General features: G+C 45.5%; 1 long non-coding RNA gene across 1 annotated transcript in view; it reads right to left on the bottom strand.

Annotated features, from left to right (window-relative positions):
- Window positions 1–11,909: 11,909 nt before the first annotated feature.
- LOC125414558 (uncharacterized) overlaps window positions 11,910–21,481 on the bottom strand; it is a 47,446-nt gene continuing 37,874 nt past the window's right edge. Inside the window, exon 3 of the long non-coding RNA XR_007236305.3 lies at window positions 11,910–12,392. This is a non-coding gene — a long non-coding RNA (uncharacterized LOC125414558). The remainder of the gene's footprint in view (window positions 12,393–21,481) is intronic.

The raw sequence follows: 21,481 nt of genomic DNA, 5'->3' as shown, positions 1-21,481 counted from the left end.
CCCATGCCATGTCCATCTGGAACAGCTGCCTCCCTGATCGGAGCTAGCTGCCATCTTCTTTCTGTGCTATGCCCAAGTGTTGGCGACAACAGAAAGTCCCTAAGGATGAGAGAGCCCCTTCGGGCTTGGTGTGGTTTAGCAGCCTGGCAGAGCTGACACAGTGATCCAGGGCACATGCGGTATAAGGTGAAGTCCAACAACCAGCTCTCTAAGCTTGCAGAGCCAGCCCTGGGCTCTCGGCTCCTGAGTACTGTAAGAATTTGTGGGAATGTGATTGCGATTGCAACATAATCTGCGAGCGATGGGAAACACTCAAAGGCAAAGCAGTGATGGGGAAGTGGGAGTTGGCGTCGGTTCAAATAGCTTAAAATATGGAGGATTCTTGTCGGATTTTTTCGCCTTCAGCTTCTTCTTTTTAGAAATGTCAAGGAAAGACCTTTATTAGTGATAAAGGAAAAAGACAGACCGATGATATGTTTTTATTATTGCTTAATTAGAAAAATCCTAGGTGTCCCGATAGACGTCGAAGAAGTAAGAGGTTATAACGGAAAAACAAAACCTTAGACTCCTAGAACTACATTCTCCCTAATTGATTTTAGGCCCGGAGGCGTCTCATTTCTCCACGCTCCAGTTTACCCATCTGTAACGTAAAAGATGTGGAGCAGACATTTCTTGACAAACGCTCAAAGGTTAAAATACTGTGAATCGATAACGGAACAAAACCAAGCTTCCTGTTGTCGGTGGGTCTCCCTCCCCTGGGGATCTCTCTCACGAGGGTATTTCCTCTTCCACAACCTCCTCCCACGTGGTTGCACCCACACGAACTTCACAAGCACGAGCAGACCCCCATCCATTTCCTCCACAGCACCTACCATAATGCGTCACTCTATATTTATAGGTTTGTTTATCTTAGACAGACTGCATCTCCCATGAGACCACGAGTTCCGTGAGAACAGCCCCGATGCCTGCTGTGTTTAGCAATGCGTATCCAGTGCCCTAATATGGAGTCTGGACTATGAAGGGCTCTTCATTAAGGCCCACCGAATGAATGTCATCGCCCCACTTCTGATCATTGCAATAGCTAGCAGTTACTAAGGGCTGACTGGAATCAGGCATGGCTCAGGCGCCCTGCGTGCCGTACTTCAGGAAGTCATCGTAACACAACTTAGCCTCTACCTCTGTTTTTCAGGTGAAGATTCTGGTGTTCAAAGAGGCCATGGAGTTTGCGCACTCGAGAACCTGGGTCCAAACCACGTCTGACTCGTTAAGGGTCTACCACATGCTACATTTGGATCCTTCATGACACCGAGCAGCAGACAAGACACATAGTAGACTCTTTGAATATGTTTTCGCCTGTGAACGTTCTGACAGGTAATAGATAAGGGTCTGTGCTTGTGACCATAAGATTTATAAATCGAAGCCCCTCCGCTGGGGGGAAGATTCTGAAGTCTGGAGCAATTGCTGGTAGAATAGACAATCTTTTTCTGACAGGAGATTCATTCTCTCGTCTGGGGGGGGGGGGGGGAGCTAACAGAGATTCTTTCTTCCACTGTATGAGGGTGTGACTTCACATTTTTCTCAAAATGCACATTTTTAATTAGACGACTCTGTGGGCTGCCAGCTTCTGAGGACTCAAAGGATGCGCATGTGCGTGGGGGGGGGGCGGGGGTGGACCAGAGACTGGTTCCTGGTAAGAGCCTCATAAAAATGGCACAGAGAGCAACTGAAAGGAAGCCCCACAGGGAGCCCTTTCACTGGGCTTCAGATACCTAGAGAATGACTAGGCAGCCGCAGGACGGAGAGGACAGAAACAAAAGCCATTGCTAACGCATGCAAATGTCAGATTCTTTGTGCTGAGGGAATCCTCGGGAGATCTCGGAGCTGCTGGGAGACTTGAGACCGCCTCAACTACCCGTTTCTGCAGGCAAGCAAATGAGGCTGAAAGAGAGATGCATAAGTGGAAAAGAGAGAAGAGGATTTGTAACTGTCCTGCAGCAGCACCCCTCAGCCCCTGGGAGAAACCCCGGTGATAAGGGGTGAGCATGGGAGAGCAGTATTCTAGCAACATGGTTCTCGTTATGTCTAAAGGTGATCTGGAAGAGGCTCAAAAAGAAAACTAGCATAGCAGGAAGAGAATCAAATGTCAAAGAATGTGGGATCACTTATTATTGTTTGTATCCAAGATTTGAGCTAGTAAATTTAGGAGAGATAAACTATTGGGGGAGACCCACTGATTGCTCCATAATTCTTTCATACATAGATCCCCCAGCACTCAAACACATCAATACAGGTGCCCTGAAACCGAGGTGGAGAGGGTAGCTCACTGGTGGGACACTTCACCAGCACACATAAGGCCCTGGGTTCAATCCCCAGCACGGAACATAATAAACAAACAAATGAAAAGCCAAAATCGAGAATGCGTCACAAAGTTCTCCAGATGTCCTAGTATATGCAGCAATCAGAATGATGGATGCCTTAGAGGACAAATGGACCATTCAAAGATGGGATAGCACGGTGAGTGTCAGAATATACAAGTCAAGGGATGAGCAATCTGGTTCCTTTGGCACTGTCTGGGGAGAGGAAAGTGGTGGCTGAGTGATGATGAAGGATCTGCTCATCAGAGATACAGGAACTGGATTAGATGTACTTCCTGGTTTTTCTACAAAGTATCTTTCCCAGCAAAACGGGTCTGAGTCTATAGTCACCAAATGACTTTCAATGACCAGGCAGCTTGACTCTAATGGTAAAATAAAAGCATGCATGAAGGACCCCCTGAGAGCAGGTTTGAGTTCACTGAAGAGATTTGGAGACCTCTTCAAGAGCGGACAACTGAGAGTCTTTGCAAGCCTTTATTCTGACTTATATAGCATGAGCAACCCCTCTCTCACTCTGGTCTAGCAATTTGTCCCCATCTTCAGTTTCTTCAGGCACTGTCATGTCCAGAATAAACATATGTGCTCCAGAGGAATGGCTGAGGGTCATTCCTGTCATACATAAACAAACTGGTGGCCTGGCTTTTGTGTCTAGCTGAGCTGTTGCACGGTGCCTAAGGATATCTAAATCCCTGGTTGATGAGGGTCAGATCTCAAAGCCCTTTAAATCTCTTGGGACACCAAGCCATCACACATAGTCTTGGCACACTGTATAGCAGATCTTCTCATCCAGGACCTTGCAGAGGCCACCATCTCTCCAAAGTTGTCTTTGATGGCTTGTCTTTCTCATTCTACAGTGCCTGAGGTCCCAAGACTACATAGGAGGGTACATCTAGTCCTGTCCTTGTCACTTACTTTCACTTCTCTGTAGAAGGTTCTTCCATTTTCTGGTTCGAGCCAAGGTTTTGCTAGGCATCCTTGGATGGACTCAAACTCATGGCAATCTCCTGTCTCAGCTTTCTTCTCCAAAGTTCTGAATTACAGGATTGAGCTATCATAATTTACTGAGGCACTCTCTCTCTCTCTCTCTCTCTCTCTCTCTCTCTCACACACACACACACACACACACACACACACACACACACACACACAGGAAAAGGCTTTTAAAAGCATCCAACCTTGTACGGATGTGATATTCTCATTTCTACACATGCTCTACCTATAGCTATCAAGACAGCAATGATCTCTCTAGCCATTCACCTGGAAATGTGCACATGTAAACCTCATTCCTTATTTCTGCAGGGATGAAAGAAACGATGATGAAGTACCAAATTCCCAAAGTATTTTACTCGTTGAAGGCAGTCCTAGAGGGACCTTTCAAGGTGGTCATCTAAAAACAACAATAAGAAGAAAAAGTCCAGTTATCTAGATTCTAATATTTCACTCTCTAAATGTTACTGTATTTTATTAGCTGAATATCTGAGCCCTGGAAATCATTTTTCCATTGATATCAAGTAATCCATCTTGAGAATGTCAGTTTCTTTACTGCTTTTACATTATCAGAGCATTGAACAGCTGTTCTGAGCTAACACTGGGTAAGTCCACTTGCTGAGAAATGCCTCTAAAACTGTATGTGTAAATTAGCTTACCCTGCTGCCGCAGTAACAGGCATTTATCAAATGGGTCAATAAATTCCTGATGTGACTAAGATTCTAGAGGCAGAAACAAGGAACACTAATTTTGTCTTTCCCATCAGCTTCTTTGGAAGGTCTGCCAAACTCCATGCAGGAATGTGTGTGGGCTCAGCCTATAAGAATCTCCCGGCACACATCCTTCAGGCAGATGTGTCTGCAGTAAAGCTTCAACTGGGGTTGGGGCTGCCGAGGACAAACCATACTTATGTAATAAGTCTTGGCAGGAAAGCCACATAATTACCTGTTCACAAAATACTTTTTCTTAGTCCACTCTATCTGTGCTGTTCTGAAAAAAAAAAAATCCAGAAACCCAAACCAGCATTCTTTATATTTAGCCCATCTAAAATTATATTCATTTGTGGCATTTGGACACAAGCTATCTTTAGAACCAAGACTACTGTCTTGTAATCACAGATTATCAGGGTCTGGGTAATTCTTTACATGGTTTAGGGTTTTTATAGCTTGGGAACCCCAATATGTAAAATTAAGCTATAGTGAGGGACTGAATCTTGCCCATTTGATCTTCTCTGAATGGTCCCTCAGGCATAAACCATGTATTCTTAGCATTCCAGGGTTCAATGAGAAAGCAACACACCCAAGTGAACACTACCATTTTGCAGATGACGCAGTTGGGGTGGGGGCAGGGATGGAGTGGCTTGCTCAACACCCAGGAGTCACTGGTCAAAGCAGTCACTAGTGAGCCAAGAGATGAATTCAGGCCTCCTGACCTCCTGTTAATTATCCTGCCCACCACACAGCACTTAAGAGACATGTAAAAGAGAAAATCCTTTATTGTTACCCTGCTACCAGCCAGGAAAGTTCAGCTGAGAGGCAGATGACAGGATAGGCGGGTTTGCCTGTCGGGGGCATGAGGAAATCAAATGACTGCACTGTGTTCAGACAATAGCCTGTTCTTCGCCCGCAAGGGAAGCCGGCGTAGGCATTATTTCCTAGAGGTTACTCCATGAAGCTTGCTATGCTGTGCCAGACTGAGAGGAACTGGCTTTGCTACTCACTGCCTGTGTGACCTTGAGGGAATCCTTCAGTTTCTCTGGGCCTTGGAAGTTCTTGTGTCCTCTGGAAATACAGTAGAGACTCTGAGAAAGCTGCTAGGTCTTATTGGAATATGTTGTCTTCCCAGATGAGTGTAGTTCTTGATCAGACTCTTTTCTCCTACTATGCTAAATTCTTTTTATAAATTTTTATATATATCCATATATGTATATATGTGTGTCTGTGATATATATATATATTATGTACAAATATATTTGTATATTATTTGTATATATATTGTACAAATATTTATATATACATTATACACACACACAAATATATCTTATTGAACCCTTTCCTGTGCCTATATCTTGTAGGGCACTGCCTATATTTGCTTTGTTTTTTGAGACACCATCTTAGGGTTTCTATTGCTGTGAAGAGATGCCATGATCACACCAACTCTTATAAAGGAGAACATTTAATTAGATCTGGCTTACAGTTCAAAGGTTTAACCCATTATTGTCATGGCAGGGAGCATGGCAGCGCATAGGCAAACATGGTGCTGAAGAAAGAACTGAGAGCTCTACATCTTGATTCTCAAGCAGCAGGAAGTGAACTGTCTGCTACACTGAGCACAGCTTGAACAAAGGAGACCTCAAAGCCCCGCCCCCACAGTGACACACTTCCTCCTACAAAGTCACACCTACCCCAACAAAGCCACACTTCCTAATATTGCCACTCCCTCCAGGGGTCATTTTCTTTCAAACCACCACAGGCAGGGTCTCCGTATATAATCATGGTTGGTTTGAAACTATATAGTCCAGGCTGGCCTTGAACTTGTAGAGATCCACTTGCCTCTGCTTCCCAGGTTCCGAGATTAAAGACCTAAGCCACCATACCTGACGATGGCTATGCTTTCTTCTCACAGTTTCAAAAGAAGGAATGAAAATGGACAATAAAAACTTTAAGAAGTTCGACATCCTTAAAAATCAGGGAAATAAGAATTAAAACTACATTAAGATTTCATCACACCTCAGTGAGTATGGCTAAAATTAAGAAAACAACTAACAACAAATGCCAGCCTTTATTTTTGATTCTAAATTGGCATACAAAGGGTAAGGTTTCCATGTGGCATTCCAACACAACGTGCTGCTGATTGGCCTCCTGCCCAGCCGCTCCCCCACCTTGTACCATTCCACCTCCAGTGCCGTCTCCTGTTCACACCATTCGTGTTCTGTTACCTCCCATCTCCCCCACAAAACCTTTCCTAGTTTTCTTCCTATCCCCACAGTAGCGTGTGCATTGTTCTTCACGTCCGAGGGACAGCACGCAGCAACTGTTTTGCGACTTTTAGCATATGTGTTTTTCTGTCTCTTACTGCACTTGCAAATGCAGGAATCTTGCTCTCTGCAGAGTCTTTTTCTGACGGTTCTAGAAGCCACTAATGGATTCTCATGCAGTGCAGTCTTACACAATTGGATCATCTGTCCTCTTCTTCAGTCTCTGTCCTGGGGCTCTCTACATACCCATGTCCATACAGTGGCATGACAGCTGCATGGTCTCACTGTCCTGCATCTGCATGGTCTCACTGTCCTGCATCTGCATGATCTCACTGTCCTGCATCTGCATGGTCTCACTGTCCTGCATCTGCATGGTCTCACTGTCCCGCCTGTGCATCCTCATCTTCTTGCTGCTGGGCCTTCTTGTGTTTTCCTATTTAGAATGTGATGGCAGTCACCGCCTATTATATTCTTCCATTCCCAGATACGTATGTGAGAGAGGATGTGCATTTTCTGGCCTCCTATGCCTTCCTCCCACTGTTTCTAGTCCTCAGGTGACTGGGCTTGAACAGGATTATGACCTAGGAGGCATGGCCATCCCCCAAAGCTGCAAAAACTGACCATTAGACTCTGAGACTTCTCTTGGGGAAGAGAAGAAGAACAATTTCATACGGATAAGGGAGGGTTGTACTAGGTAAGACCACAGTCTCGCTACTGCTATTCTTTAAAAGCAGTAATTAAGGGGTGGGCAAAGGTCTATGTGGGTAAGGAAGGAGGACTATTGCTCACTCCCCAACCATTCTAATCTGTAGAGCTTGCCTCCCTGAGCTCTAAAATAGTCAGATAAAATCAGGTTTCCCAATTAGATCCCCTTTCAGCTGGGTCCTTAGTGTGGGAGAATTGTCTGTATTTTGTCAATCATATTTTAATAAAACGCTGATTGGCCAGGCAGGCAGTATAGGCGGGAAAGCCAGACAGGAAGTAGGGGTGGAGCAAAGAGACTGGGAGTATTCTGGGAAGCAGGAAACTCCCTCCACCACTCCTGCGCAGACCACCAGAGAAGCAACATGTAACCTGCCCAGCTGGAAAAGGTACTGAGCCACATGGCTAAAATAGATGAGAAAAATGGGTTAATCAAGATGTGAGAGTTAGCCAGTAAGAAGCCTGACCTAATGGACCAATCAGCTTTATAATCTTATGGAGTCCTGTGTGTGATTTTCTCTTTGGGATTTGCCGGTTGTGGGGTACCGGGCGGGACAGAAACCCCAACAAGCCGGCCCCCTCATATTACAGGTCCTTGCTTGGCTATGGCAGAGAACAAAGCCTGCGTTATAAAGCTCCGCAATGTGTTACCTTGACATTCCTCTGGGGAAAACTAGAAGGGCTTCAGATGACCAAATCTCAAAGCTTCTCCTCTCTCTGCTCTAGCGGATGGGCTTTTCTACCTAAACAGTCTTCGCTATTGTGGGTCCATGTACTGACCAGGAGGCTTCAGCCCTGTGGCAGCGCATGGAGCTATCCGAGAAAGTCAACCAGATGGAGCCCAGGGGCACCTCACTTTCACCCTCAGCTTCCTGGAGGTCCTGTACTGGCATGTGGGCCATCTGCCACAGGCTCCTGTGTTTGAGTGCACTATCCTTAGTCTGCGGCGTTGCTTTGGGAGGTTGTGAGGCCTGAGAAGCTACAGGTTACACTAGCAGGCCTTGTGTGACTCTCTGCTTTTATCTGCCACTTGGTGACCAACCATCAACGTCATGAACCAAGGCTGCCCGAGCTGTAGCCAAAATCAAACTCTTTTCCCCGAGTTGTTTCTGTCCAGTACTTGGTCACAGTGGCAAGGAGAGAGAGTAGGACACTCAGCTTGTCTGCTTGGTGCTCCACGGCCTGTGGTACCCTTCTCTCTTGCCCCGTGAAGCTCCGAATCACAAACTGTTGTGACTCTTTGGTCTGTTTTGAGCATCATGGGCTTGGCCATTCCTCTAACCCTAGAACAGGAACCCCAACCTTACTGACCGAATGAAGAGAAAGTGAAGATAACTCACGTTTCTACCATTAGGGATCCAAGCAAGAGGCTGAGGCAGAGGTGGGCGAGTGTTAGTGAATTAGCACAAGGCTCAGCAATGGAGGCTTCTGTCCCTCCCAGTTGACTGTGAAGGAAATTCTGACATTCGTTCCCTGGCAGCATGGGTCATGGAGCTGAGATGGCAGTATTTGCATTTCTACAGGAGCCGTCCTGCACCTGCCCGGGGGCCTGTCGTCTGCCTCTGTTGTCAGAAGGGCTTTGGCTGCTCTTTCCTTGGCTACATCCAATCCTACACTATTTTTCTGGATCTCTAGAGGGTCTCTACACCATCACATATTTTAATAAACTAAGAATGCATGAGGCAAGGTGGTTAACAATACGGTCTTATTGTTCTCACTAAACAAAACCTTGCGCAGACAGCCTGGGGAGTGTCGTGGGTTCTACAGAATCACCGTTTTTCCAGATCCTCCTGTCATTTTGCAGGACATTTCTTCCTCAGTCTTTGGGAAGCTGCCATTCTGCCTTTAATTCTGCATCTGCCTTCCAAACAGGGCAAAGCAACTAGCCTGGAGGAGAAATGGAGGTTTTTTGTTTTGGTTTGGTTTTTAATGTTAAGTAACAAACAAAGTTGCAAAATCCAATGGGTTGAAACAGCAACAATTCTATCAGTTGAGCAGTGTTTTTTGTTTGTTTTGTTTTCCTTTGAGGCATGGTTTCTCTGTGGAACAGCCATAGCTATCCTGGAACTTGCTTTGTTGACCAGGCTGGCCTCGAACTCACAGACTCTTACCTAGCACTGCCTCCCAGGTGCTGCTATTAAAGGCGTGCACCACCACACCCTCCTAGCTGAGTGGTCCTCAACTCTGCTGGGCTCACTCATGCATCTGTAGGCACCTATCAGGTTGACTGGAGGTTGGATGACCTAGTGTGGGTCATTCCTGACTCTGGTTGTTGGCATATTGTTGACAGGAACAAAGGAGTGTCTAGACTACACTTTTCTCATTAACAAATAGTTAGTCCCGGTGTCTGAGAACCTCAAGGATCTCCATCATGCAATTATCATTTCAGTTGTCATTTCTATCATGTTTGATAACATGCCACACAATGTAGAATAATTCTTCTGTACACCGTGAACATATATTACTCTCATTGGTTAATAAAGAAGCTGACTGGCCAATAGCGGAACAGGATAAAGTTAGGCAGGAGAGCCAAACTGAGAATGATGGGAAGAATGATGGTGGAGTCCAAGAAGTCTCGAGCATATGCAGAGAGAAGTGAGATGGACCTTTTTCTACTGAGAAAAGGTCCCAAGCCACGTGGCAAAGCATAGATTTTAAAAAATGGGCTAATTTCAATGTAAGAGTTAGCTAGTAATGAGCCTGAGCATTTATGAGTATTATTAAGTCTCTGTGCTGATTATCTGGGATCAGGCAGTTGGGGCAGGAAACTTCTGCCAACAGCCATGGGCCAAAGCATGTCACACAGCCAAATCCAGAGTCAGGGGACAGAGAAATAATTTCTGCCTTCGGGTGAGAAGGGTCAGAAAGTTGATTGCGAAGTAGAGCAATGGGAAGAAGAGCTTGGTGTCCCCCGCATGCATGTAACCCAGAAAATGCACCGACGAGGGAGATCAGAATTTCCAGCAGGCTCCATTTCTTGTTGATTGTAAATGTAACTGATCTTATAAGCATCCTGACAACCAGGCAGGCTTTGAACACAGTTTTGTTTGAAAACTGCACGGCCCCTCCTCTTTTTGGAGAACCATGGTAACCATGAGTATAATCAGGAGTGAAAGAACGCCATGAGGAGCCACGACGGAACCACTTCAGCGGAACTACTTGATCTTTCCGTGGAAGACTGGATGGGTGCTCTAACTGCTTTTCTTATCGGTCTCACCAAATACCTGACCAGAAGCGACTTACAAGTGAGGTATTTTAGCTTCCAGTTGAAGGAAATACAGCCCCATCATGGTGGGAAAGCCACGGCAGCAGGTAGCTCCATAATGGAACAGGGAACAGCAGATTGTACGTGGGGCCAGACTATAAAACCTCAAGTGTGTCCAGTGACCTGCTTCTCTGCAAGAGGCCCCACCTCCTTCGTTTCGTTTTTTCGAGAAAGGGTTGAGGCCCCGCCTCCTAAGGATTCCACAATCTCCCCAAACAGTTTGGAACAAAGTATTCAAACACACAAGACTATGGCAGACATTGTGTATTCAAAATGCAGTGGGGGACACTCCACTGCCTCTCAATGGCAGTGCTTCCTGAATGCGTAGGCCTCCTTTAGGCCTCTAGTAGGCGGTCCTCCTCATATACTGAGGCATTGTTATCAGTGGAGCTTGGTGTCTTTGGCCACCCAACTATGCACATCTTTCTCTCTTTTATCCTCCCCTGCTCTAAATGGCCCCTATCCGGGATGCAGCACACAAACCAGGCTTTGGTGGAAGAACGAGCATCGTTGCTCAGTCTTGTTCAAGACTCCTGTTAGTATTTTTGTCAATTTGATGTAAGTTAAGAGAACCACAATTCAGAAAACGCCTCCACAGCATTGGCTGGTAGACAAATGTGTAGAGCATTTCCTTGATTAGTGATGGAAATGGGATGGGTCCAGCCTGTGGTCTGAAGTGCCACCTCTGGGGTAGGTGTTCCTGGTGTGTATAAGCAAACAGGCTGATCAAGCCGCCAGGAGCAAACCAGTAAGCAGTGTGCCTCCGGGGCCTCTGCATCAGTTCCTGCCTCCAGGTTCCTGCCCCAACTTCCCTTCCTGGTGGACTGTAAACTGTAAGCAGAAATAAACCCCTTCCTCCCTAAGTTGCTTTGGGGCATGTTTTATCACAGCAACAGAGACCCTAACTAAGACAGTGGCTCAGACCCGAGCCTGAGGCGGGGACCCCAGTGTGTGACCCCAGTGTGTTACAATCGCACCTTTTGTCTCACAGCCAGGAGCCACAAAGCACAAGCAACCAGCACACGTTGCCCCCCTCCCCCAGCACAGTTCTAGGATTCGGAGAACCTGTGTTCTTGGGCACAGCAACCAACCTCTTTCTTTGTGTGCCCTTTTGAAAACTGGAAATGTTCTTGAAGTCTGGAGAGCAACTTCCAAGTGAACTGCCCCTGAACTTCCAAGCTTCTTTCTTCCCCTTGGTTAAATCTCAGTGGAGCCAGGGTCGGTCATAATTTTCATGAACACAAGTTGAAGGTTTTTGTCGCCTCTTGAGCAAACTAGCTGCTTCCTATTGCCAAAGAGCTGATTCCTAGTCTCATTGCGTTGGCGTTTTCATTAAAATTTCCATTATCCTCTTCCTCCCAAATGCTGGTTGTAGATAAATTGACTGTGTTTCACAGGCAGAGTCACTCCTAATTTAAAATACGCAGATAGGATTGTAGGGGGGAAGCGGCACTTCTCTAACACAGATCATCTTGGTGCGCGGGTGGGGGTGGGGGTGGGGGGATGGCTTTTGTCCTGGCCTCCATAATGACAGTCAGTATTATTCCATTCATTGGCCCCACCAGGGCTGTGAAAAGAATTCTGGATCAAAACAGTCATGGAGGTGAGGTAGAAATGACGCGCGCCTAAAGATGTTTTGGTCTGGCATCGTTTTGAGGACCCAGGCTTGACGCAAAAGCCTTTGTGGTCTGTGCAGCCTGAGACACTCTGTTCTGGCCTTTGTCAGGAAACTGGAGGGGTAGTTTTCACAGTACGGAGATGCCATGTGAGGTGACCCTGGCCGAAGACCTTTGCCTTCTGAGCCCGTTTTCCTACCCGGAATCCAATACTAACCCGGTGCCAACGATACTCTGTTCATTCTCTCACTTGAAGGGTAGCAGCCAAGTAAATGTTTTTGAAAGTAGACTTCATCTGCTGAAAAACTATTGTGACCCATGAACAATGGGTTACCAAAGGTGACAAGCAAAATAAAATCGATAGTGAAATAAAATCATCATGCCAACCAGCCACGTTCAGTACAGCCGGAGTCCATTCTCCTGTGTTGGTTTCTCTCCTCTCCTCTGCTCCTCTTGTCTCCTGGATAGATCTGGAAAAGAAAGCAGTGTCCCCTTCACTTCCTGCCACCATACCCACCCTGTTTAAACATTCGCTCTGAGACACATGGTATCATGGCTGTGCATTCGCACGATCCTGAAATGTGCCCTTTGTCCCCGTCACATAGACACAGTTGGAAGCTCAGGGAAGCGTGGTGGGGTCAGGACTCCAGGAAGCAGAGGGTCATCAGATTTATCTGGCCCCCAAGTCTGTGTTCCTAACCACCACGGGAAATGACAAGCATCTTTGAAAGTAGAAATTCTTGGAAGCCCAACCTTTCCTGCTCTTAAACCCAACTCAGGCTTCTAACTTCATCTTCCTTTAAAAACAAAGCCCCGCCTCCCCCATCTTCTTCAAAGTAATATTCAGTTTACTCTTTTTCACTTGTGGGTATTTAGTGTCTATTACATATCGGGCATAAATGCTATGTGTGCTGATGTATAAATCTATTAAATCCTTGTGACAACCTATGAGGTAGTGTTATTTTAAAGATGACAGAACTGGGGCTGCAGAGATGACCCAGTGGTTAAGACCACATGCTGTCCTTCCAGAGGACCAGGGCGGCTTCCCAGAACCCATGTAGTGGCTCACAAATGCCTATAACTCCATCACTCCCTTCAGTTCCCGGAAACTGATGCCCTCCTCTGGCCTCTGCAGTACCAAAAGCACGAATAGGGTGCATATACATACATGCAGACAAAACCACTACTACACATAAAATAAAATAAATACATCTAAAAAAGGATGACACAACTGAATTGTAGAAAAGTTAAGGAATTAACCAGGCAGGGGTGTGGTGTGGGAGAATTATCTGTATTCTGTCAATCATGTATTTTAATAAAACGCTGATTGGCCAGGCAGGAAGTATAGGTGGGAAAACCAGACAGGAGGTAGAGGTGATGCAATGAGAACAGGAGAATTCTGGGAAGCAGGGAGGTTCCTCTGCGACTCCTGCACAGACCACCAAAGAGGCAGGATGTAAACTGCCCAGCTGAGAAAGGTACTGAGCCGTGTGGCTAATGTAGATAAGAATAATGGGGTAATATATGTTATAAAAGTTAACAAGAAGCCTGACCTAATGGCCAATCAGCTTTATAACTTATAGAGATCTCTGTGTGGTTGATTCTCTCTGAGACTTGCCGGTTGTGGGGTACCGGGTGGGAACAGATACCCAACAAGCTGGCCCTCATCCGGCCCTCATGCTACAGGGGTGGCTTACACTTTTAATCCCAGCACTTGGGAGGCAGAGGCAGGTAGATCTCTGTGAGTTTGAGAATAGCCTGATCTTCAGAGCAAGTTCTAGGACAGCCAGGAAACAGAAACCCTGTCTCAAAACGACAAAACTAAAAAATAATAATGAATAAATAAGAAGAAAAAGAAAGAAACTTGTGTAGGTAACAAGACTGCCAAGTGTCAGGTTTGAACCTGATATAGGTGGGTCTTCTTTCTATGTGTTGCTTTCATTGGTTAATTAATAAAGAAACTGCTTGGCCTGATAGGTCAGAGCATAGGTGGGTGGAGTAGACAGAACAGAATACTGGGAGAAAGATGCAGAGTCAGGCAGACGCCATGATTCCCCTTCCCGAGACGGACTCTGGCTAGATTCATGCCGGTAAGCCAAGGCCTCGTGGTGGCATACAGATTATTAGATATGGGTTAGTCAAGATGTGAGAGTTAGCCAATAAGAGGCTACAGATAATGGGCCAGGCAGTGTTTAAATGAATACAGTTTCCATGCAATTATTTCATGCATAAGCTAGCCAGGCAGCCGGGAGCAGGGCACCAGGAACGCAGCCCTCTGCTCCTTATTGCAACATAAACCCATCCAGAGCCTGGACTACTATATTCTATAGATAATAAAAGTGTTTGAGAGAATGCAAATAAATTATTAACAGTTATTTACGAGGAATTGGATTTGGGTAAGAAATATGAGGGGGGAGACATTTCACTTCATCCACGTGTAAGTGTTCTCACACTTCTTACAGTGTGCAGATACTTCTCCAATTGAAATAGACAGGCAGAAATGTCTTTTGCCCTCAACTTTGTTAGAAATTGGTTATTTATAGTGGTGAGGTGGTACTCTTGATGGGGTGGGACATCCTAATGGCAGAGGGATGTTTTCAGGGGGAAGTCAGAAGTCTGGAAAGGATGCCCAGGTAGCCAGCCATGTTACAATGAAGTTAGGGGCTGTCCATCAAGCCTGTCCAGTTCCTCTCCATGGAGCACCCTTGGCCCTCACCTCAGCACACAGCAAGCCGACAGAGCAGGGGCTTTTGCGCTGTATTCTGTGGATTTGTATCCATTCGGAGCCAGAGGGCAAACATGAGAATGTAAATTTTGGCAGCTGCCTTTGTGGGCACTGACCTCAAGGGACTCGTTCAGGCCTGGACCTCACCCCGGGAGTGATTTCCCCACATCCGCTCTAATTTATTGACAAGACTGGTTTCTGTCCCCATGCTGAAGGGACTGGCAGACACCGGTTTAAACAATGCACCACCCCAGTCAAAGACACAAACTGAATCCTCGTTGCCTCACACCACCAGCTGTGCCCAGGGTCGTATTTCTCTCTCTGTCCTCGCTCCGTTTTGAAGATGCTGGCAGCACAAATTGTCTCCAGACATTGCCCATTGTCCCTTTGGCAGCCCCAAACAAAGTCAACTCACTGTTTCCCTGGCCTTAACTAGCCAAGCAGCTGAGAACTCAGGGTTTTATGCCGCAGGCATCTTGTCACAGGCAAGATTTGTTCTAGACAGACAATTCCAAATGTGTGTGTGTGTGTGTGTGTGTGTGTGTGTGTGTGTGTTTATCACACATTTAAATATATAGAAACACATGTATGTTATGTATGTAAATACACATATATGTATGTCAAATTTTCTTATTTTCCCAAATTTTAGGGAATAAAATAAACACATCTTTTTACAGTTGGGATGGACTAATGAAGTATATTATTACTATTATTATTTTCAGGATATATTTTATTTTATTTTATTACAAAGTCCACTATGGTATGGTTATCTATCTGTCCTGGTTAAGTTGATCATCAGGCCGTTTCTCCAGATTCACTAGCTAGGAGTCCTTCTGTAAATGACCTTGTCTGATACAGTCAGATGCCATTCACTATCTCCCTAGACTTTCAGGGAATTTGAGGGCATCACAGAGAGAACAGTCAGGCCAGACACTCTCTGCTGGAGACATCTGGGTACAAGGCACCCTGCTAAGAGCGTCTATCAGTGACCTGCCAGCACTCACAACACCTCACAAGCTCCCTTAGTTACCATAGCCGTTCCCCAGATGGGGAAGAAGGACCCTAGCCTTCTTGCCATAAGAGTCTGGAAGCGCACCCCTACAGAAACACATGCTTCTTGCTTAGAATTCAAGGCCCATCTCCTCTCTTCCACCCGATAGCATGGACATCCAGATCAATGCTCAACTCACGGCAATCCCCCTCCTTCTGCCTGGGAACATGTCACCTTTGCTACTTCAACACCACTTCCTCTGAGAAGACAAACCACTGTCTTTCCCACATCCCTTCCCCTCCACATCCTCTATTAAAATTAGCCATGTCACCCTTCCCCTGTTGTTCTTGACACAAAGGTTTATTACCGTCTTTGTGGTACTTCATAGCTGCTGTGTCTCCCTTTAACACTAAGGTATGAGCTCCCCCAGGCTCAGCTGTATTGATTTTTTTATCTCCCCACAGCCTGGATTACTTGACAATCAGCAGGTGCACAGCAAATATTTCACCCCTGCAAGGACGGAGGGGTTCACTGAAGCAAGCCTTCTAGAACTTAAACCAATAAACACACACACACACCATTACTATCGCGATGCGTACTTGCCATATTTGTTGGGAATAGTCGATTCCGCTCTAGAAAACAAGCAAGACAGATGAAGCTCATGAGATGCGTAGAATCCAAGTCATGAGTAAACAGCCCGTGACTCACAGAAAACTCACAAACCAGTTAGTACGAATTTCTGCACGTAGAACAAGTGAAAGAACCGAGAGTCAACAGATAGTCATGAACCTCTGCTGTCCAGAATTCATGCGATTGTCAGTGGGTCGCTCATTAATGTCGCCCCTTCTAATAGTATATGCCTGCTTGCCCAAGAGATCTAACTTAAATCTATTGCCGCTCATCAGACCAAACTTCATCCCTCCCCTATGGAACTCACCTTCAGTGACAATGGTATTTTAGGAAAGAGAATCCCCAGAGGGTCTGGCTCCTTCACCCCATTCACATGGGGTCAGTGACCTACCTAATGTGTCCCTTCTTGCTTTTCTCCCTGTTTTTCAGATAAATTCAAAGGGCTCCAGTGTAAGAGAAGAAGACAACACTTGGTTAGTCCACCCAGGCCTTGGGTTCGATCTACAACACTAGAAACGGATAAATGAATGAACGAAACATTCACAACGTATTACTTTGGTCTGAGCCTCTCTCTACATGAACTGTAGGTCAAATTGCCTGTTGATGTGTTTATAGACTGCTACTTCCTCAAGGAAGTCTTCCAAGGACAAACACATCTCCTATAAACATCATTTCTAGTCACTGGACCCTTCTTTCTTAGCAAACCAAATTTGCTGTGTATCCTCTCTACCAGACTAAGGTACTGCTCCTCTAAGCACTGTAATAAGAAAGAGAAAAACTTCAGCGAGAGACCTTTCTGTCCGGAACTCGCAGTTGGAAGAGCGTGTCAGAGAAGTTATAGGCAGTTGTGAGCCACCATGTGGGTGCTGGGAACCAAACCTGGGTCCTCTGCAAAAGCACCCAGTGTCTTTATCTACTGAGCCATCTCTCCAGCCCCATACACTAAGTAGTCTAAATATATAACCCAGCTGGAGTTAGGGTTGAGTTTGTATGCAAAACATTCATGAGAACCCTTCAGGGAAAATTGCCTGACTAAGATTCTTCATCAGCCAATAAAAATGGGATAGTTTAAAGCCTTTTCTCTAATGATAGGTGATTTAATTTATTTTCAGTGTTCAGGCAACAAGAGCCCAGTTGCAGAAGTCCATCCTTGTACCTTGTCCAGCTAGTTTGAATTCTAGGCCCGTGGGCCAATAAAGACTTACCTCACTGAGTGGGGAACCGACTGAGTTGGCTCCTAGCATTATTATTTCTGACTTCCATTCGTGTGTATTGGCCATCCACGGTATTATAAGTCCTGTTTATTGCTTCTGGCTCACATAGATCAAATTCATATATAAAAATGCTCTCTCTTGAGTCACATTGAAATTTTATTCATATTGAGTTCCAAGAGCGTTCCTTTCTTTGGGCAAGATCTGTGCCAAATAAATCGCCTTCCTAATTCTATCAGGGGTTCCTTTAAAGACAAATCTGTTGAACATCACGCATTGACTGTGCTTGTGGAAGTCTGAAAGCTCTTCACACTGCTGGTTCACTAAGAGAGAAAGACAGAAGGGAAAAAAAGAGAAAATGAACAGAGGTGGGGGGTGCAGAAGGAGGGCGAGAGAGAGGCAAGCCTCCATCTGCTCTTGTGTATTGAATTCACTTTCCATCTTCTAATAATGGGTTGATATTCAATCTCACTCGAATAGCACCATGACATCTACATCTGGAAGGATGTGTGATGCTAGAAAAATCACCTTATGGGGCTTTGGGGACTACTCCTGGTGTCTGTGACTCTGTAAAGCTGAGCACTGACAATGCATAACAGAGTCAGGGCTCAGTTTGGTTTTACGTCGTATCAGGAAAATGCATAACATTTCTAGTCTTGGCTCTCCAGTGGGTCTGAAATGTGATGATTACACACGGTCTCCATTTGTAGGCTTTCATCTTTAGCCTCATGATAGACAGTTCACGAGCAGATTAAAATTCCTTTGCAGTGTTGAGCCCCAGAGGAGCTTACTCTTCCATAGACCACAAGCAAACAGTGGAAGAGCAAAGGACAAAACAGCTCAGTGGGGACCAGTACTTGAACTTCCACTTTGTGTGGTACCTGCTCACCAGGAGTAGGTACCAAAGTCAGAACCCTCTGAACCTCTGAAATGAACCAATACTAAATTCCGAGACTCATATGGTATCTTCTGGGCTCACTTTCTACATTTTCAAAGTGCATTTCTCTCCTAGGAGTCTGTCACTCTACCCTCAGGAACCAAGCTTACAGGATCTACAGAGAAAGGAGCCATAAGGGGTAGCAAAGGTGGGGAGACCTCACTGGGGCTGGACCTGAGATAGTAAAACACACATGATATCGAAGTATAGGGGAATGCTACCATGATAAGGGTTAATGGACATAGGAGGATAGCAGGGGGAGGAGGAAAGATGTAGGAGCCCCTTGGTTATTTATTCTCTGTATCGAATGTTCTGTCTATGACATAAATTGTACAACCTCCTTTTGAATCTCCACTTTGGGTTCTAGAATAGGTCATTTTAAGTGGTCAACCTCATGTGCCCAGCCTGAAATGCACTCCACTGGGATCGTGCCTGCCTCCCACACTGTCTCCTTCTTCCTCTGGGATTTCACTAGCTTTGGGAATTTACGGTTAAGATTTTTTTTTTTTACTTTGTTTACATAGAGGCTGCCATGGCTTCTGGGAAGTGAGTTAGGCTCAGATCATCCCTGCTCCGAGGGAGCGTGGGGATGGAAATAGATGAGCAAGGCTGGCCTCCCTCTCTGTTCCCAGAAGGAAAGAGAGTCCTTCCTGGTCTTTTCTGAAAGGAGTCCTGTTTGTATTCTCCAAGCCCAGGAAGCGGGGTGAATAGGGCCCCCACTTTCTACCAGTGACTCAGGAAACTGTGACTTCTTATTTACATTAAGAAAGAAAGAAAGAAGAATAGAAACAAAACAGAAACAAAACAAAAACAGCCCTCGATCGGGCAGTTCCGGGTTCTCCTAGATCCTTTGAGGTTTCCCTTTCTCTGTCTTCTGAAGCAGTTCTCCCACACCGTAACCACTCACTGGCTCTACTGGTCTCTCTTGTCCAATCAGGCTCAGAGAGTCCAGCTCGGAAACACGTTCACGTTAAATTACATATTTCAAAGGAAACGCCTTGCTCTCGCCTCTCCCCGGGTATTCCATTTTGACAAGGATCGAAGGATTAAACGAAAACAAATCATCTCTTACTGGGGGTTTCAGCCCCTGATTCAGGGGAGACATAAAAAAGGATGTGACATCAGGTCCTCCCTCTGTCTCTGGAATATGCTTCAAGGGTGACCTGAGAAAAGACAGCTGAGGCCTTGGCCTATTAATCATAATTTCTTGTCTGTTGTGATGTTTCTGGCATGTGGTCACTTATCTCCCCTGCTTTTCTAAAGAAATCACTCAAACTAATCTTTCAGACAGTGACTAAAGTCCTTCTAGAACATTCCTGATTTGTGTTTCATCAACAGTCCACAAATCAAAGAATTGTCATCTTGCTAGCCAGGACAATTCATTGATAGACATCCCTAAAAAGTAAGTAAGTAGCTGGGCAGAGGAGGTGCATGCCTTTAATCCCAGTAATCAGAAGGCAGAGGCAGACGGATCTTCATGAGTTCGAGGCCAGCCTGGTTGAGTTAGTTCCAGGATAACCAGGGTTATACACAGAAACCCCGTCTCAAAAAAGACAAAAAAAAGTAGAAGAAGAGGAGGAGGAGGAGGAGGAGGAGGAGGAAAGGAAGGAAGGAAGGAAGGAAGGAAAGAAGGAAAGAAGGAGGAAGAAGTTAAGTATTTTCTTTTTCTGTTTTCTCAGGGCTCTTTAGTTCTGTCCTTGAAGACTCACGTGTTCTCTGCTGCACAGTGCATCATCCAGCTCCAGTGTTTTCTTAATTGGAAGTCAAGACTGGTGGTCTGAACTGGGCTGAGAATCTGCGGGAAGGGTTTATGTGTTTTCTCTTGCATCCAGATGGCTTGACATGGAGACAGTGTCCCTTCCAAATAGTTGCTAGAATCTTTGCTCTAGGATCTTCAAGTTGCCTTACAAAAAACTCCGATTATCCTACACCTCTATTCTGTAAGGAAGATTTAGCCACATGTAAAAACTCAAGTTGACAGTCCCGGACAAACCCAGCCCTCAGATCCCCCTAGTACAGATGTTCAACATGTGTGTGAAGAAGACTCCAGACGATTCCAGCCCCAGAAATCTGAGTGAGTCACAGCCACTACCGTCCTACCAAATGAAACTCTAGGTACTGAAGACAACATTCCTCACTATGCACTGTTCAAATTCCTGACTTACAAGATCTGTGAGTGTAACCAAATGAATGCTATAAAATGAATGTCATTTTATACCATTGCGTTTTGAGTAGCTTTTTCAAAGAGCAACCAAGAATACCTCGGAGATCCACTCCTAAATCACCCCAGCCATGGCCACTTCTGCCAAAGAATAATGTCAGCTCTAAATCCTTTTATTCTTTAAACAAGGCTATCGAATTTATTAATCTTGCATTTAAAGCCAACTTCCTCCAAAGTACCAGGGAAAAGCAGAAATTTCATAAACTGCAGGAAGTAATACCGGAAACAGATAATGTATCAGAAACAGTGCCAAAAGGACACAGGCTCGCCTGTGCCAGATCCTACGGCTTTGCAATACATCCCAATACAAACTGTTGGTTTGAGTCCATGTATTCAGATAAGAAAGACTTTTAAATCCCTACTCCAACATCCGGTATTAACCTGTGCCATGTGCAGCCGTGTATCTTCAGAGGGAGGGAAGCTAATGTGGATATGAGATCTTAATACACCCACCGTCCAAATGCAGGAACAGGGAACGCTTGCCTTGTAGAAGGGTGGTGAGAATTCAAAGCCAATACTGGTTCATTTGCGCTCCTGAGAGGGGAGGTGGGCTGGGTAAAGTCCCTGACAGACCCACTGTTAGTGACTACTTCTAAGTGAGTCGATCCACTTTTCAAATTGAAAAACTGAACAAGAATGAACTCCGTAAAGTGAGTGCCTCAGTCTCTCTTCTCGCTTTCCTACATGCTTAAAACAGGGTTTAGCACACAAAGCTTGTTACATAAGTGAGTATAATTCTGGGAACGGCTCCCCATCAACCATAGGTTCTGAATCTCATCATAGGTCCGGGAAATCCATGCCATGCTATTCTCCAGCCCCGCCTCTCAGCCAAGAGTCTCAGCTC

The sequence above is a fragment of the Myodes glareolus genome, chromosome 23 (assembly GCF_982192425.1).
Source record: "Myodes glareolus chromosome 23, mMyoGla1.1, whole genome shotgun sequence".
Taxonomy (NCBI): Eukaryota; Metazoa; Chordata; class Mammalia; order Rodentia; family Cricetidae; genus Myodes; species Myodes glareolus.
The sequence above is the reverse complement of the archived record's forward strand: the minus strand, read 5'-3'. Positions and strand labels throughout refer to the sequence as shown.